We start from the raw sequence: 16,846 nt of genomic DNA, 5'->3' as shown, positions 1-16,846 counted from the left end.
ACAAATATTGCAGTGGGTCTAGACGGCGGATGGGTGTTTCAAGGTAGGTGCCAGAACGGCCAATCACGCAGTGAACTCAGCTCAATCCAGCCACCTGGTTCAGGGTGCAGCAACATCCAGTGAAGCTCAACACAGAAACATCATTGCCACAGCACAGCGCAGCACTCTTTCTCCCTTCCTCTCTCCAATTTGTGTGGTCCTCAACTGCCCCGCTGATCCTTCGGCTTTTCCTTTTATCAGACCCCTCCTGCTCTCAGGTATCACTGGGTATTGTAGTTAGTTTACCAGTAATGGCTGTGGCTCAGATTCTCCTCCAGACTACATCTTCCAGAGTGCCACAGCACAAAGTCTGTTACAAGCTAAGCAAAGCACACTTGCTATTGCCATCTTGTTCAAGAAAAAGAATTCTGCAATTGCTAACATTATTTTCTGATACAGAAGCTTTAGTCAGGAAGGTGACAAAGAAATGAAGCGCCATGGCCAAATGAAGAAGTAGGGATGGTCAGCTGCCTGGCCAGATGTGTTTTAAAGCACAAATTGGAGCATAAATATACATCCTTGGGCAGGTAAAAAAGTATACACTGATAGCCAAAATAGAAAAGGAGCTAATTGTTATAAAGACAATTGCTATATGCAGGTAACAGGAGTGGCTAGTTCATAAATCAGGCCATATATTATAGACCTAGCAAAAACCTGACTTTGTGTGATAGCAAAATACTAAACATAATTTCTTGAGGCTAGGAGCAACATGACCCACAAAATGATTCTCTACTAAGTGCATTAGTAATACAGTATATCTGGACTACAATGCATTTTTAAGCTTGACTTTAATCTCTAGAGCTCAAAAACATTTTTGTAAATTGCATTGCTGTCCTCATTTTTCCAGATCATTTAAAAGTCTTGAAGATATCTGTCTCTCCAATTTCCTTTGAGATCTCAGCAAACCTGTTTTAGGAAATTGCTGAATTTCCCTGGTGTAATGCAGCCAATATTCTTCAAGTACCTTTTAAATGATATTGAGACCTCACATAATTCCATCCCTGTATCTCATATTACTCCTATTGTGTTTTTGTCAATGTTCAAGATGCTTCCAGAGGGAAAAGGGAGAACATTTGAGTAAATATATAGTAGGATGCAGTGCATTTCAAACTGTGATGATAAGTTTAAGATAAAGATTGCCCTTATTTACTGGGCTCTAGAAGGGCAGAGTTACAAGACAAGTGTACTAGAAGGGAACTATAAAATTAGAGAAGCACCGATTAGGAATTATATAACCTCATTTATGGTGGGACCTAGTGTAATGAAATTTTGAACAGTTAGTCAGGTAGAGGTCTAGGGCATGTGGCAGAACAAAATTAAGATGTCAAGTGATCCGGATGTCCATTGCAATATTTTTCACTGACATTCCAAATGTAATATACAAACTTCAAACTTTATTCAGTTTTTTTTTTATATCTAGTACTTCCCCCACCCCCAAACATACGCTATTTTAGTTTTTTCTCATAGTTCCTTGGAAATATGTTGGGGAGATCATTTATTACAGTGGTGGTCAACTTACTTAAAATGGTTGTAAACCCTTACATATATATCTAGCATCACACACTGCATAGCTAGAGCACAGACCTTTATGTAATCTGAGAGATTAGTGGAGGGAAGGGACACCCCCTGTCAAGAACCATGAATCAGACTGAGACAGAAGTACAGTTAAATCATACTTGTTTAAGAATAATAAAAGCGACCTATCATTAGCACATGTCGCAAAGCCTCCTGGACTTGTCCCCAAGTGGAACAAAGACCACAGAGATGCTCCTCTAACGCAGGAATACTCTGCGGAACAAATGAGTCAGGCAACATGGAATGTTGAAAACCATAGTTCGCCATAAACGGGGACCATCGGGAAGCAGAATTCAAGGTACGTTTGTGAGCAAACTCCACCCACGGTAAGAGGTCTAACCCAGTGGTTCTCAACCTTACTACTGCCGTGACCCCTTGATAAAATTTCCCAAGTTGTGGGGACCCCTAACAGTAAAATTATTTTCAGAGCTTGGGTTGTCAGTACCCAAGGCAAGACAAGTAATTTGCACCCCTAACCCACGGACATTTAGCGCTCCCTAAGTCCCTTCCACTCGTACAGTATTAAAACCCCTTATGGTACATTTTACATTTTTTCTTTCCCTTTTATCTCTCTCTATTCTAATTTCTTGTTTTTTCTTACCATCCCTCTCTAGCTGTTTTTCTTGTTCTTCTCTTATTCTTTCTTTCCATTTTTCTTTGTTCCTCCCCCTCTTTTCCTGTCCCTTCCATGTATTCTCTATTTTTATTCCTTCTCTTACTCCTTGGTGGGGGGGTGGGATGAGTGGCAATGCTGGGGGGAGTTCTAATCAGCCAACTTAGGTGCTCTCTTGATCGAGGTCATCTGCTGATCTGAGAACTGTAGTGGGGACTTTTAATGGCAACTATAATCACAGGTAGTGTTACGGTGTCTCCAGTTTCACTGCGTCTCCGACTTTGTGGTGTCTCGTAGCAGTGAAACCTATTCCAAAATCAGGAGATAGGGTCTCCTCCAGCCTCTCCCACTACACATTCCTCACCAGTCAGCTGACCTCTAGTCTCTGCCCCCCCCCAGCTATGCCGTGAAGTGAATGGATGACTGCGAAGAGGCTGAGTGGGCAGCCGCGGGCTCCAGGTACAGCCCAGCTGGGCGGTCGCAAAAAAGCCTGAGAGAGCAGTGCAGGCTTCAGGAACAGCCCAGGATTCGGTGACCCCTGGCAAATCAACAATCGACCCCCGAGGGGGTCCCAACCCCCAGGTTGAGAACCACTGGTCTATCCAGTTGTTATGATGGTCAGAAATATAGCAATGTAGGAATCGCTCCAAGGACTGATTAGACTGCGGGTGATACGCAGAGGAGAAAGCAAGCTGAATTCCCAACTGTGCACAAAAGGCTCGCCAGAACTGGGACACAAACTGACTACAGGAAGTCCCAGAGTTACAAACACAATAGGGACTGTAGGTTTGTTCGTAAGTCGAAGTTGTTCGTAAGTCGCAACACTGCATTTGTAAGTGTAACTTCCGGTCAGAACGCTGCATTTGTAAGGGTAACATCCGCCTGTGCATGGATGTGGGATGTACCAGGGCGCTTGTTATGTTATCTGGGGCTCTTCTGGCCATGCAGTACATGTAGTACTACAGTATGGGATGTGTTCGGAGGTATCCAGGACCAGCGTGGAGCACAAGTGGCTGGCATAAGTAGGAGTCGTTCGTAACTCGGGGACTGCCTGTACCCCTGTCCGAGACAATCACCTTGGGTAGCCCATGTAAGCGAAAGATCTCCCAAGCAAAAATGGAAGCCAGTTCCTTAGAAGTGGGCAACTTCTTAAGTGAAATACTATGGGACATTTCTGAGAACCGGTCAACCACCATAAGGATAACTGTGTTGCCCTGGGAGTTGGGTAACTCCACAATAAAATCCATAGACAGGTGGGTCCAGGGCCTCTCTCCATTGGGTATGGGTTGTAGGAGGCCCACTAGAAGGTGTAGTGGAGTCTTACTCTGAGCACACACTGAACAGGCAGCTACGAAAGCAGTTACGTCAGCACGTATCACAAAAGAAGGGGAGAGGAAAAAGATAATTCATCAATGAGGAACAGGCAATGGTCAAAAAAATTTATATATAAATTCTATTTATTGAAAAATCACTTTATACACCAATCAAAAAATATACTGTATAGAACAGGTACCACCATCAGTATAAAAATGACAACGTTGTCATAGACAGACACAGATGGCCACCACTCATATATACCATGCACACCTCATTTAAATGAATACAAGATGATTGCTGAGATTTCTCATCTGCTTGAAAGCTGATTGTCCTGATAAGTCATAGAGTGACAGCAAATAATAAGTGGGGGGGGGGTTGTGGTTATGTGACCACCCTGAGAATCGCATCCTTGATGAGTATGAGGACAGAAGGAAACAGGGGGAGGGGGGGATGGGGGAACCCAATGCAAACCCACTAGTAGCTTAGGCACTGGACACTACAGTCCTTGTCAGTAAAGTCCACCCTAGGCATTCAGTACCTCAAAGCGCTGAAAACAGAGGAAGGGAGTTCCTAAATGTGGGATGCGGTGAGCCATGGAGGGTTGAATCAGGCTGAGCAATATGACTGGCTTGGTGAATCATGGGTGCTGAGGGGTGAGATACTGTTTACAAATAGAGATAACAGTCCCATACTTGGGATACAGACAGGTAGGATCTCACCCAATGTAGAAACTATGGTGCGCCAGATCACATCAGGAAGCCAGGTTCTAGCTCATGCCGCCTCCTGTTAGCTGATTAGGCCATCTTCTGTCCTCCTCCGGATCATCAACTATGCATTCCCAATGATGGTATTCTGGAGGTAAAGAGAGGGTTTGCCCAGGGGAAAATAGTGGGTCATACGTCATACGTCAGCACGTAGACTAGGCCACCAGAATTGTTGGGATAATGGCCCAAAAGAATTGATTCTTCCCAGAGTAGCCAGCAGCCTTGGGAGAATGGTAAGTCTGGAGCACAGCAGTACAGAGACTCTTTGGGACAAAGCAGCGGTCACAAGGTTTCACAGGAGGAGCATGGACCTGAGCAGCAAGAATTTTGTCACCCAAAGAAGAAGCGAAACTGGTGCGAACCGTAGCCAGAATACGATCAGGAGGAATCACAGGAACCGACTCCATCTTGGAAGTGGAGAAAAATTGCCGTGACAAAGCATCAGCCCTTATATTCTTAGTACTGGGTAAGAATGTGACAATGTCATTGAAACTAGATAAGAAAAGAGCCCATCGCGCCCTTCTGGGAGAGAGGCCTTTAGCCTCAGACAAGAATGTCAGATTCTTAGGGTCAGTAAGAATAAGAACCAGCACAGTGGTACTTTCGAGGAGATGTCTCCATTCTTTCAGGGCTAACAGCTCTCTGTCACCAATCTTGTAATTGCACTCCGCAGGTGACAATTTCTTGGAAAAGTAGCCACAAGGATGCATAGTGCTCTCAGAGGTAGAACGTTAAGACAGAAGGGCGCCAACTCCAGTCTCAGAAGCATCAACCTCAAGGATAAAAGGTAACGTAGGAGCAGGATGTGCCAACACAGGAGCAGAAACAAAGGCAGCCTTGAGACTCCCAAAGGCCTTAATGGACCTTAATGGACTCCGGAGACCAACTCTGTGGGTTACCGTCCTTTTTGGTCATATCAGTCAGGGGCTTGACCAGAGACGAGAAGTTACAAATAAACTTCCGATAATAGTTGGCAAGCCAAGAAATCGCTGCAGAGGACGTAAACCCATGGGTCGGGGCCACTGTAGGACTGCTGAAAGTTTCTCTGGGTCCATCGAAAAACCAGCAGTGGAAATGACATAACCCAGGAATTTAACCTGTTCACGATGGAATTGGCACTTCTCCAATTTACAGTAGAGATTGTTCTCTCTTAGTTTCTGAAGTACACAATAGACATCTATGTGGTGGCTCTCCAGGGACTTGGAAAATATGAGGATATGGTCGAGATAAACCAATACACATAACTGCAACAAATCTCGGAGGACATCGTTAATAAATTCCTGTTACAAAGGCCAAAAGGCATTATGAGGTATTCATAATGGCCTGTTCTGGTATTAAACGCAGTTTTCCCCCTCGTCCCCCTCCTTAATCCTCACGAGACTGTATGCCCCTCTCAAGTCAAACTTTGTGAAAAACGTTGCTCCCTTGAGGCGGTCAAATAACTTCGTAAACAATGGAATCGGATAGGCATTCTTAATCGTGAAACGATTGAAACCCAAATAATCAATACATGGTCTCAGTTCACCACTCTTCTTCTTCACAAAGAAGAAACCAGCACCAGCAGAATATGGATGAAACCTCGAGAAAGTGCGTCTGCAACATACTCCTCCATGGCCTTATCCCCCAAGACCGACAAAGGGTAAACCCGGCCACGAGGGGGTATGGCACCAGGTTGAAGGTCAATTGCGCAATCATACGACCGGTGTGGAGGCAAACTACCGGTTTGACCTTTGTCAAAGACATCGCTAAAATCGCAGTAGTCCTCCAGCAGGGAGGAGAGTGAAGAGGTGCACAGGACCTTGGCTACCTTCTGAAAACATGTCTTACTGCATTGTGGCAACCAGGAGACAACCTCAGCACAGAGCCAATCAAAAGAGGGGTTGTGCCTCTGTAACCAAGGATAACCAATAACCAGTGGAAACTTAGGTGAGGAAATAACTTGGAATTGGATTATCTCATGGTGAAGAGCCCCTACGGCCATGGACAATGGAACAGTCTCATGAGTCACATGGGCAGGCTGTAGAGGTCTCCCGTCAAGAGCCTCAATGGCAAGTGGAGTGTCACGCAGCTGCAGCGGAATCAAGTTCTTCGATACAAAGGCAGCATCAATGAACAGGCCTGCAGCCCCAGAGTTGATTAGAGCCTGTAACGACTCAGCCCAAGAAAGGGTAACTGAAACTAGGGGTTTATCCTTCTGGATAACTGGGGACAAAACAACTCCACCTAAGGTCTGTCCGTGACAGGACCTCAAGGCTCGGGCGATCCCTGGACGGGTAGGACAAGACTTCAAAAAGTGACCTGCCTGGCCACAATAAAGGCACAGTCTCTCCCTCCTCTTAAGGGTTCTCTCATCCGCAGAGAGACACGTGAAGCCCAAGTGCATGGGTTCATCTTCACAGACCGACTCAGTACCAGGAGGCATTGGAGGTGAGGGAGGCAAGGGTGGAACTGCAAAGTTCAGAAACAAATGTACAGGAGGCTTCCACAAGCGCTTCTTAAAGGGAGTCTTTTTCTGAGTCGGGAGTCAATGAGGATGGCAAACGTGATCAACTTCTCTAGCTCAGTGGGTATATCCCGGGCTGCTATCTCATCCTTGATGGTATCCGAGAGACCATGAGAAAAAGCAGCCACGAGGGCCTCATTGTTTCAAGCAACCTCTGCTGCAAGAGTATGGAATTCAATGGCGTAATCAGGCAACAGTTCTCGTACTCTGTTTGATGGACACTTAGCAGCAGAAGCGGAGTGTGCAGGAACATCAAATACCCTTTTAAAAGAAGCCACAAACTCAGGGTAACTCAAGACAACAGTTTTTTGCATCTCCCATAGAGGGTTTGTCCAGGCCAAGGCTCTCTCAGCAAGCAAAGATATCACAAAACCTACTTTGCTTCTGTCCGTGGGAAACACCTGGGGCAGCATCTCAAAGTATATCTCAACCTGGTTGAGAAAACCTCTGAATTGGACTGGATCGCCCCCAAATCGCTGGGAAAGCGGAGCAAAACCAGACATACCTCTTATAGAGGTAATACTTGAGGCGGGTGCCTGCACAGGGACTGGAGCAGCATCAAGGACGGCCTGCAACACAGGTTGTACCGGAGGAGCCACAGTGGGAGATTCCTGGTGAGCCATGTGACTCAGGAGTGTTTGCAACACCATGGCAAACTGATCCATGTTCATCCAATCTGGAAAAAATGTTACCAACAAGTAGATTGACTGCATCTTCTGAATTCATGGCCTTCGTCTACTGTCAAGAACCATGAATCAGACTGAGACAGAAGTACAGTTAAATCACGCTTTAATGGTGTGGTCTGGACATGGCCGACTAGAGACGTGTTCTCCTTGAGCTCCCGGCCTATCCATCCCCATCTCAGCTTATATCGCTCTATTTCTACCGTTATGCTCTCCTCCAAGAAGCGGACCTACAGGAGGAACAAGAAAAAGAACAGCCCAGCTGCTATCACACCCGCTCTAGGCGACTTTCAGAGGCTTTTCGGGAGATCCCGCTCCGGTTCTCCTGATCTCAAGATGGCGGAGCCATGTGCCTCTAACTCCTGCACACCAGAAGGAATAACAGACTCTGCCGTCTCGGAGGGCTCCAGGAGTCCGGTTCTGTACCCCGGTTCCCCAGCGGCTTCAGCCTCAAGCCAGGGACCCCTCACACACTTGCCGATGGCCTATGGTGTGGACGTGGAGCTCAAGGCTTTACTTCGGGCCCTACCAACGAGGGCAGATATTGAGGCCTTGGTGGGTAAAGTCGAGGCCGCTCATAAGAAAGAAATATGTGCAGTCAAAAAAGATGTGTAGTCCCTCTCCACTCGGTTGGCATCTGGGGAATCATCTTTGGAGTCCTTGGAACAAAGAGTCTCTTCACTGGAGACCCAACAAAAAGCCCAATCTGTGTCCGCGGTCGAGCTCCAGCTCCGCATGGAGGAAATGGAGGACCGGAGCCGGAGAAACAAAGTTCGGCTCCGCGGCTTACCAGAGGCCACCGGCCCTTCGGATCTACTAGCCACTGCCACGGACATTTTTAGAAAAATCGCGGGCGCACACTTACCGGAACAGATAGAGGTGGATCGCATTCACAGAGCCTTGGGTCCCCGCTCAGCAGACCCAGCCAGACCTCGGGACATAATATGCAGACTTCATCATTACATCCACAAGGAGGCTATAGCATGAGGAGCGTGGGAATCAGGAGAGATAGAATTCGACGGTGCATCGGTGAAGATCCTCCCAGACATCTCCAAACCGACTCTGATCCGACACGCTGTACTAAAACCCCTGCTGGATCTAGCCCGGAGATGCAATGCAACATACCGATGGGGTTTCCCCCTATCGGTTACCTACCACAAGGAACAGCGTTCTTTCCTCCTGCGCTCTCCGGAGAACCTGCCCGCACTATTCGAATTCCTGGACACGGAACCCATCCCAATACCTAATTGGCTGGACTACCTACCTCGGGCTCCGGGTCGCCTACACGAGATGAGAGACGGAGCCCCTAGACCTCAGCATTCACAGAGGAGCGGCCGCCGACCCCGATCCATTTCCCTAGATGAGCCGCGGGAGATGTGAGTTTGGCTTCCGACCACCTCCACTCATGATACACCCTTTGAAGTCTAAATACCTGGTTCACTTACGTGTGTTTGAATTTTCTGCTACCGACACCAACGCGGGCCCCCCCACAGTCTGTGGTCCTGGTACTATTAGCGTCACTTGATCCCGGGTCCGTCCTCCCCCTCCCCTCTACCTTTTTACAAAAAAGGGAAAAAAAAAAAAAGAAGAAAAAGGAATGAAAAAATTTTTTTTTTCTCTTTTTTTTTTTGATGGCCCACTCAGCCTGGCCTCCTAAATACCCTGGGTGTAATAATTCTAAACCTCACGCTCTTCAAACTGGCCCTCGATACTGGCTACAAACGGTACAGTCCACCTCACAAAGTACGCTAAAGGACTTCCTGCTATTGGACTGTCAGCTAGCCGCCTCTAACATCCCTCATTGGAGTCTAATGTACTAACTAGACAGCACTGAATCACACTACTGTAGCCTAGATCCTTCTAAGGATAATGCATAGCTGATGAGACGCCTTTACCCCATTTAATACTTCTCCCTGTTTATATGCCTTCACCCGGGGTCAACTCTACCATGTGAAGGCGCCGGAGGAAGAGATCTACTAACCCCACGTTCAGACAGCAGACAAGAGGAGCTGTAAACCCCCTTTACCGGGGGGCAATCATGTTATAGTTGGGGAACTGTGATGGGTTGGAGTTGAGACGCGGGAGGGTTGCGTAATCCTTTTCTCCCTCAGGGGGGACGGGGGCATGGTTTGGAGATACAGCTCAATGAGCTCAGGACCCATATTGTGCCGCCTCGGCCTCTACTAGCACCTACATACAGAATGTTATGTTTTAGATAAGTAGGGCCCTTGCTTTCTCTCGTGGGGGGGCCAGAGTCCGGAGTGTCCTCAGTTTACTCCCCGAGAACTGACCTCTTCCTGCTCCCAGTTATAGATCTCCCGCTGGGAATCTCACGGGACGGAACGGGTCATTTCGCTGGGTACTACACGAAGGGGATACTGCTTTTTTGTATAACCTCATGGATGGAATGGAATATGGTGAGTCACCTTAGTCCTATACAATTTCTCTTTAGTTACTTTGATTGTTTCTTGTTATCTATGCTATGTTACTAAAGCTTCTAAATAAGTGCATTGAGATGGGTGGGATAGACGGGACCTCTTCATAGGTTATTGTTTGCCTACGCCCCACTTAGGCCTTAAGTTTACCTCCGGATCCCCGGTCTGGTTTACTTCCTAGTTATACAAAACTTACCCATTTAGCTAACTAAATAGAGACGGGAAGTGTGTTTTAGAGAGACTCCCGTCTCCATTTTTTATTTATTTATTTATTTATTTATTTATTTATTTTTTTCTCTCTACCTTTCTCTCTCTCCCCCCCTCTTCTTTTCTCCCCTTCACTTTCACCCCTATCTGAACCCCCCCTCCTCCTTTTTTTTTTTTCTCTTCCTCCCCTTCACTGCGTGAGACATGGCGGTGAGCTCTTTTAAAGTGACCTCACTGAACGCGAGAGGACTGAATACCCCTGAGAAGAGGCGTATGCTTCTTCACGATCTAAAAAAATCACACACTGATGTCGCCTTTATTCAGGAGACACATTTTAAAACTGACAAATCTCCTGTACTCAGGAACAGATTCTATCCCCATGTCTACCATTCAACAAATATCACCGCAAAATCCAAGGGGGTATCTATTTTAATCTCCAGCAGTCTTCCCTGGCAACTACAGGACATGGTAGCAGACCCTGAAGGCCGTTATCTGTTCCTCAGGGGTCGAATTGGGGAAGCCCGACTTACCCTTGCAACAGTATATGTCCCTAATATTCAACAAGATAGGTTTCTCAGGCAAACTCTAGACAAATTGATGGAATATAAAGAGGGTCAGCTTATACTGGGAGGTGACTTTAATGTGCCATTTTCTCCCTCAGTGGACACATCTTCTGGTACTTCCTCTTATCCCCCTAAAAATAGAAAACAAATAGCTCAGACTTTACACAAGACCCAACTAATTGATGCATGGCGCCTCCAACATTCTGGAGAACGCGATTATTCCTTTTACTCCTCTCCACATAAGGTTTACTCCAGAATAGACCTCTTTCTAATACCTCATGACCAGTTACACTTAGTGCAGCTACCTTAATAGGCCAGATCACTTGGTCAGATCACGCTCCAGTCTCCCTGATCTACACTCTTACTGAGAGACCATCTCCTAGATCCACTTTCTGGCGCCTAAATGAGAGCCTGTTACAAATTCCAGAGATATTGGAGGATGTCACTAAGGAACTAGACCTATATTTTAGAGAGAATGATACACAGGACTGCGACCCAGGTATACTGTGGGAGGCGCATAAATGTGTCCTTCGAGGAGTCCTTATTAAGCATGGAGTGGCCATTAAAAAGAAAAGAAACGAGCAGCTTACCAGACTTCTAGCGGACCTGGCCAGGGTTGAAGCACATCATAAACACTCTCCCACTCAAGAGTTAGAGACGAAGCTGAGGTCCTTGAGATCTCAAATCACAGACTTACTGCAATATAAAGCAAAGGCTGCTTTACAATTTTCTCGCAGATTGTCATACGAATCAGGTGACAAATGTGGGAGACTTCTGGCCAGGTCCGTTCAAGAGATCAAATCTGCTGCATACATTCCCCAGATATCCACCCCTGACGGACAGAAAGTTAACCTCCCGACGCAAATAGCAAAAGGGTTCGCGGACTTCTACACAGGACTATATAACCTATCTAACCCCGCTCCTACCCAAGACGCTATTGACCAATACATCTCTAACTCTCGTCTTCCCTCACTTCCACCAGAATCCCGAATTATTTTGGACGAACCAATATCATTAGAGGAATTACAGATAGCGATCAAATCCATGAGGATAGGAAAAGCCCCAGGCCTAGACGGGTTTACCGCCCAGTACTATAAGACCCTACTACCAACGATAGGCCCACGAATGGTAACTTTCTTTAATGTCCTAGGAGCAAACTCAGACTTCCCCGGGGAAACCCTTAAAGCCCATATTACTTTAATCCATAAAGAGGGGAAGGATCCAGGTTCTTGTGGTAGCTACAGACCCATCTCCCTTTTAAACCTGGACCTTAAATTATTCTCTAAAATAATAGCGACTAGATTAGCTCAACATCTCCAGTCCCTTATTCACCTGGATCAAGTTGGTTTCATACCTTCTAGAGAGGCGAGGGACAATACCATTAAGGTTCTCAATTTACTCCAAATAGCAACCTTTGAGAAAATTCCCTGTACACTAGTGAGCACAGACGCCGAAAAGGCTTTCGATAGGGTGAATTGGAGGTACATGCTTTCAGTGCTCCGCCACATTGGCCTGGGTAACAAGATGATGCGGTGGATTGGCGGTATTTACTCCAACCCATCAGCACAAGTGAAAGTCAATGGTGTACTTTCCAGCCCCTTCCCCATAAGAAATGGTACGAGGCAGGGTTGCCCACTCTCCCACCTTCTTTTTGCCCTATCCCTAGAGCCCTTCTTATGCACAATCAGAATGAATCCGGATATCTCCGGCCTACAGATCGGTAACTCACAGTGTAAAATATCAGCATATGCTGACGATATGCTTTTCTCTCTGACAAACCCTAGAATTTCTCTCCCAAACCTTATGCGAGAATTTAATGTATATGGCTCATTATCAAATCTAAAAATAAATTTCACAAAATCTGAGGCAATGTGCATTGCGGTCCCTCCCCAAATATCACAACAACTAGCATCCAACTTTCATTTCAAATGGACTAAAACTGACATTAAATATCTGGGAACTAGGATCCCTGTCGACATAACAAGAACATTCGACTTGAATTTCCCCCCCTTACTGACGAAGACCAGATCACTGTTAGAGAAGTGGAGATCGGGTTTCCATTCATGGTTTGGGAGATGTAATCTTCTAAAGATGAGTATCCTGCCAAAAATTATCTACCTCATCCAAGCTCTACCCATACACATCCCTCCCTCCTTTTTCCGGAAGATCCATTCACTCTTTACTGGATTTGTATGGGCAAATAAAAAACCCCGGTTACGTCGCTCACTGATGATACTTCCTAAACATCTAGGTGGATTAGCTTTACCTGACATTAAACTATACTACTTAGCCTCACATCTGGGACGTATTTTAGACTGGAGGAGAAATGGGTTATGTAAACTTTGGGTTCAGATTGAACAGGCTCAGTCTTCTATTCCCCTAAAGGGGGCGATGTGGTGCTATAATAACCTACCCTCTAATATAAAATCGCATCCATTAATTGGCACCACCTTGCGACACAGCCACCACTCAGCCCTCAAGTTTCAGCTTACGACAGAAACATCACCGCTTTACCCCGTGATGGGCAATCCAAATTTTGAGCCGGGCCTGCTCTCCCCGGAATACTCCCTCCTAAAGGAACAAAACTGGGACCATGTATCCAGTTTCCTTTTGGAAGGGAAATGGCCTACTGTTGCAGATCTGTCTAACCCTACAGGTCCTTTCCACCTCCCTTTCTGGAAAGCGTTACAATTACATCACTACTTACACTCCCTACCCAGTCCGCGGGACTTCTCACGGGTACTTACGTCCTTTGAGGAGCTGTGCACTGGGGAGGATCCTCTAGCGCATATTCTTTCTCAAACACATTCGATGTTAGCTGAGCCAAATACTCCACCGCAGTTGCCTTATTTGTGCAGTTGGGAAAGGGAACTTCATCTCTCTTTCTCGGCAGCCCAAAGACAGCGTATTATTACCCTATCCCTGAAATCCTCGCTGTGTACCAGGATTCAAGAGACCAACTTCAAATTGCTTACGCGCTGGTACATGACCCCCTCCAGATTACAGAAGTGCTTCCCTTCCTCCTCGGGGCGGTGCTGGCGCTGCGTGGAGGAGGAGGGAACCCTAACTCACATTTTCTGGTCATGCCCTCAACTACGGAACTTTTGGGGAGAAGTCAGGCAAATCACTCAGAGGTTCACTGACTATGTTATCCCTGATGAGGCTACATTTTTTCTCCTACATCTATCAACGATCCCCATCAAACTCTATAGGAAATCTCTTTTGAGGCATCTACTAAACGTGGCAAAGGGGTGTATTCCTCTGGAAACAAAGCCGTCCCCCATCCACATCGATGTGGATACGTAAAGTCGAAGAGGTCAAGAAGATGGAAGACTTGATCCTCTCGGCGCAACAAAAACAGGAAGTACACAAGCAGACTTGGGATATCTGGAATATCTTCATCTATTCAGATGAGGGTCAACAATTGCTTGGAAGTTAACTCTCCCCGCTCTTTTTGAGCTTCTTCAAAACTCAGTCCTGTATAACTTATTGAAGATACCACCGCCGTGCCTCCCATTCCCTCTCCCCTTCCCTTACCCCCCTCCTCTTCTCTGTCCCCGCGAATTCCCCCTTGACTCTCTTGTCTTCCTCTTTCTTTTCTTTATATGGTTGTAAAGTGGAAAAAGTAGGCGAGGTACACCCCGAATATGATTTCTGCAACAGGGTGTGGGCTTATCAGATATAAGTTTAACTAAGAAATGTATGTATGTGCCAATAACCACACTCTCAAATGTAATTGCAGTTACCATTTATTCGTGTAAACTTTGTCGAATTTGCTTTGGCCTAATCGGCACCTGCTCATGATTGTATGTGTTGGGGTCCTCGCCCCTTGTTGGAGTTGAATAAACTTTATATTTGAAAAAAATCACACTTTAATAATAATAAAAAAAGGTAAACCGAGTAAATGTAGTCAAAACATAGCCAGAGTTCAGGAACCGGAACGGATAGTCAGACAAGCCAAAACATCAGGGAGCCAGAGATGAGAGTAGTAGAACAGCAAGCAGGATCTGGAGCCAGAAGGTATGTCAGCCAAGCAAGACTTTAACAGGAACACAGGAGAGCGTCTCTAGAGATGTGACCAAGGTGAAGGCAGAGATCATCTGGACTGGACGGCTTTAGTAGGCAGGACTGACGAGGAGGATATCATCAACAGGTGAGTCACTGTGGAGAGATAGGAGCTGGCAATTAGCTGACAAAGCTGAGCGGCCAGCTTCAAGAAGGAAGGGCTGAGCCCAGCCCTGACACCCCTGTACATAGGCTGATATAGAAATATACACAGTGTGGCTCAGCCCCGCCCCCTGCTCTCCACTCACAGAATTTTATTGACACCGGCAGGAGTCAGTGGTTCCTGCTGCTGTCTCTGTGAGCAGAGAGAGAGAGAGAGAGAGAGAGAGAGGAGAGAGCTGCTGCAGGCAGGCACAGCACTGGATCGAGATAAGACTCAGGTAAGTATAAAGGGGGATGAGGGAACAATACAAACACTGGGACATTTTTTAACTTTAATGCAAGGAATGAATTAAGGTAAATAAATGTCCAGTATTTACAACACCTCTATTCTCTCTGATATTTATCTGTTTTTAAGGACCTTGGCTATGCATTTAATGATTAGACAGAGCCTTCCCTGTGGTACTCAAATCTATTGACTCTCATGGTCCCCAAAGAAGTTTTATTTTTTGCTGGTTTAACCTGCACTTTTGATGATAAATAATTGTTACCCAAACATCCTTTTTGGATCTCCAAGCCCCTGAAGAAACAAATGTGTCAAGTTCTTTTTTTATTTTCTGACATTTATTCAGCTTTCAGTAGGTGAAATGTGACAATTTTTATAACTCCTTAAAGTGATAATAAACCCAAAACCAAAAATGTAATATATTGCAGCCTATTAATCCTAAGATGTGGTGGCTGCTTTTGTTTATTAGTTTTCTTTTTTAGGCTTTTTTTCCACCTCATTTTTCACCTGGTGATCTGGCCAGTAACACACTCTGGATGAATGAGCACAGAGGACACTGTTGGATAGCGGCATTGTCAGTCTTGGGGGAGGGGACTGTTGGATGTACTAGAAAATTTACTACACCAACAAATTGAAGCCAAACTATAGCTAATATTTTAAAAGCAGTTACAGCAAACTGTTTTCTTTTTATTTTGGGATAAAGTTTGTACGTGAATACATAAAAGATTATCATTGTAAGTACCCCTGTTAGTTTTAAATGGTTTGTGTTATCTCTGTGTAACTGATACATCCGGAAGAGAGCTTGTTTTTTTAAAAAACATCAGACTTATTCGCTTGATCACCAGCTGAAAATAGAAGAAAGAAAACCTAAAAAGAAAATAAATGCAGCTATCATATCTAAGCTGCAATATAAGTGTTTGCTTTTGGATTTATTTCTGCTTTAAGAGAGAATTTAAAAATGGTATTGTAAAAAAGAGATCTTTGTATATACTTTCTTGTAATGTATAGATGTTTCATATGTTTATTTATGAGATAACATAATAATATTTTGTTAGAGAATATTGAAACAAAAGTATAATTTTTTTTTCAGATTTTGACAGACTCCTGATGCATGACATTTTCTGCTATTAAAGTTATAGTAAAGTCTCTTTAAGAAAATTTTATACTTACCTCCTTGGTGCAGTTGGTTTTGCACAGAGCAGCCTGGATCCTCCTCTTCTCGGGTGCCTCTTTACTGCTCCTGGCCCCTCCCTCCTATTGAGTGCCCCCTCAACCAGCAGCTCTCTATGGGGGCACCCGAGCCGAGTCAGAGCTCCGTGTATCCATTCGGACACAGAGTTCCGATCTGGCCCTGCCCCCTCTCTCCCCTGATTGGCTGACTGACTTTAATTGACAGCTGTAGGAACCAATGGTGCCGCTGCTCTCTCCCAGCCAATCAGGAGGATTGTGTCCCGGATGGCTTAGACATTTGTGGACATCGCTGGAGAGAGATAGGGCTCAGGTAAGTAATTGGGGGGTGCAGAAAAGGCTGCTACACACAAAAGGTTTTTTAATCTTAATGCATAGAATGCATTAGAATAAAAAACATTCTGCCTTTACAACTCCTTTAACATCCCAACTAGCTATACCAGACTCATGGTATTCTGAAGTTCCAGGATCAGGGTGTCCCAATTCTCAAGCTTCAAAGCACCACCATT

This window comes from Aquarana catesbeiana, linkage group LG05 (genome assembly GCF_042186555.1).
Source record: "Aquarana catesbeiana isolate 2022-GZ linkage group LG05, ASM4218655v1, whole genome shotgun sequence".
NCBI classification, from domain to species: Eukaryota; Metazoa; Chordata; class Amphibia; order Anura; family Ranidae; genus Aquarana; species Aquarana catesbeiana.
Note: the sequence above shows the minus strand (reverse complement) of the source record.